This window comes from Arachis stenosperma, chromosome 3 (assembly GCF_014773155.1).
Source record: "Arachis stenosperma cultivar V10309 chromosome 3, arast.V10309.gnm1.PFL2, whole genome shotgun sequence".
Lineage (NCBI taxonomy): Eukaryota > Viridiplantae > Streptophyta > Magnoliopsida > Fabales > Fabaceae > Arachis > Arachis stenosperma.
In genome coordinates this window covers 92,047,702-92,050,567 of record NC_080379.1, presented here as the reverse complement: position 1 = coordinate 92,050,567, position 2,866 = coordinate 92,047,702, and the positions used below count along the sequence as shown (strand labels likewise).

The 2,866-nt window shown below is 39.1% G+C and overlaps 1 non-coding gene across 1 annotated transcript; it reads right to left on the bottom strand.

The window, feature by feature from the left end:
* Positions 1 to 1,172: 1,172 nt before the first annotated feature.
* LOC130971577 (small nucleolar RNA R71) lies at positions 1,173 to 1,280 on the bottom strand. Its single transcript, XR_009082789.1, has one exon. It is a non-coding gene; the product is annotated as a small nucleolar RNA R71 (small nucleolar RNA).
* Positions 1,281 to 2,866: the final 1,586 nt, after the last annotated feature.

The following is a 2,866-nucleotide window of genomic DNA, read 5'->3' as shown; positions in this document are numbered from 1 at the left end:
CTTTTTCAAATCATATCTTTTCAATCATATCTTTTTTAAATCATATCTTTTCAATCATATCTTTTCAAAATCAATTTCTTTCCATTTTTAAAAAATACTTGCTATCAATTAATGATTTGATTCAACATTTCAAGTATGTTTCCTTTTCTGTTGAGAAAGGTTTAATGTCTGAATCATATCTTTCTTGTTAGGCAGGTCATTAATTTTCAAAATCAAATCTTTTTAAATTGTTTTTCAAATCATATCTTCTCAATCATATCTTTTTAAAACTATATCTTTTCAATCATATCTTTTAATCACATCTTTTTCAAAATATTTTTCAATCATATCTTTTGATTTCTAATTTCAAAATCTTTTTCAAAAATCACTTTATTTCTTTCCCAATCATATTTTTCAAAAATCATTCTTCAATTTTTCAAAAGGTTTAGAAAATTTCTTCCCCTCTTCTAACATCCTTCTATTTATGGACTAACACTCCTCCTCAATGAACAATTCGAACTCTATCCCTCTTGATAAGTTCGAATTCTTCTACCTCCTCCTTCTATTTTTCTTTTCCTTTGACACCTCAAGGAATCTCTATACTGTGACATAGAGGATTCCATATTTTCTTGTTCTCTTCTCTTTCATATGAGCAGGAACGAAGACAAAAGCATTCTTGTTGAGGCTGACCCTGAACCTGAAAGGACCTTGAAGCGAAAGCTAAGAGAAGCTAAAGCACAACTCTCTGGAGGGGACCTAACAGAGATCTTCAAACAAGAAGAAGATATTGGCAGCCGAAAACAACAATAATGCCAACAATGCAAGGAAATGTGCTGGGTGACTTTACTGCACCTACTCCCGACTTCTATGGGAGAAGCATCTCTATCCCTGCCATTGGAGCAAACAACTTTGAGCTTAAGCCTCAATTAGTTTCTCTAATGCAACAGAATTGCAAGTTCCATGGACTTCCATTGGAAGATCCTCATCAGTTTTTAGCTGAATTCTTACAAATCTGTGACACTGTCAAGACCAATGGGGTTGACCCTGAGGTCTACAGACTTATGCTATTCCCTTTTGCTGTAAGAGACAGAGCTAGGATATGGTTGGACTCACAACCTAAAGAAAGCCTGAACTCTTGGGAAAAGCTAGTCAATGCCTTCTTGGCAAAGTTCTTTCCACCTCAAAAATTGAGTAAACTTAGAATGGAAGTTCAAACCTTCAGACAGAAGGAAGGTGAATCCCTCTATGAAGCTTGGGAAAGATACAAACAATTGATCAGAAAGTGTCCCTCTGACATGCTTTCTGAATGGAGCATCATAGGTATCTTTTATGATGGTCTGTCTGAACTGTCCAAGATGTCATTGGATAGCTCTGTTGGAGGATCTCTTCATCTGAAGAAGACGCCTGCAGAAGCTCAGGAACTGATTGAAATGGTTGCAAATAACCAATTCATGTACACTTCTGAAAGGAATCCTGTGAACAATGGGACGAATCAGAAGAAAGGAGTTCTTGAGATTGATACTCTGAATGCCATACTGGCTCAGAACAAAATATTGACTCAGCAAGTCAATATGATTTCTCAAAGTCTGTCTGGAATGCAAGCTGCACCAGTGAGTACCAAGGACGCTTCATCTGAAGAAGAAGCTTATGATCCTGAGAACCCTTCAATGGAAGAGGTGAATTACATGGGAGAACCCTATGGAAACACCTATAATCCTTCATGGAGAAATCATCCAAATCTCTCATGGAAGGATCAACAGAGACCTCAACAAGGTTTCAACAACAATAATGGTGGAAGAAATAGGTTTAGCAATGGCAAGCCTTTTCCATCATCTTCTCAGCAATAGACAGAGAATTCTAAGTAGAGCCACTCTGACTTAGCAACCATGGTCTCTGATCTAATCAAAACCACTCAAAGTTTCATGACTGAAACAAGGTCCTCCATTAGGAATTTGGAGGCACAAGTGGGACAACTGAGCAAGAAAATTACTGAACTCGCTCCTAGTACTCTTTCAAGCAATACAGAAGAGAATCCAAAAGGAGAATGCAAGGCCATTAACATGACCCACATGGCCGAACTTAGAGAGGAGGAAGAGGCAGTGATCGCCACTGAGGAAGACCTCAATGGACGTCCACTGGCCTCCAATGAGTTCCCTAATGAGGAACCATGGGAATCTGAGGCTCATAATGAGACCATAGAGATTCCATTGGATTTACTTCTGCCATTCATGAGCTTTGATGAGTATTCTTCCTCTGAAGAGGACGAAGATGTCACTGAAGAGCAAGTTGCTAAGAACCTTGGAGCAATCATGAAGCTAAATGACAAGTTATTTGGTAATGAGACTTGGGAGGATGAACCCCCTTTGTTCACCAAAGAACTGGATGACTTGTCTAGGCAGAAATTACCTCAAAAGAGACAGGACCCTGGGAAGTTCTCAATACCTTGTACCATAGGCACCATGACCTTTGAGAAGGCTCTATGTGACCTAGGGTCAAGCATAAACCTCATGCCTCTCTATGTAATGGAGAAGCTAGGGTCTTTGAGGTACAAGCTGCAAAAATCTCACTAGAGATGGTAGACAATTCAAGAAAACAAGCTTATGGACTTGTAGAGGATGTTCTGGTAAAGGTTGAAGACCATTACATCCCTGTTGATTTCATAGTCCTAGAGACTGGGAAGTGCATGGATGAATCCATCATCCTTGGCAGACCCTTCCTAGCCACAGCAAAGGCTGTGATTGATGTTGACAGAGGAGAATTGATCATTCAAGTGAATGAAGAATCCTTTGTGTTTAAGGCTCAAGGATATCCCTCTGTTACCATGGAGAGGAAGCATGAAGAGCTTCTCTCAAAATAGAGTCAAACAGAGCCTCCACAGTCAAATTCT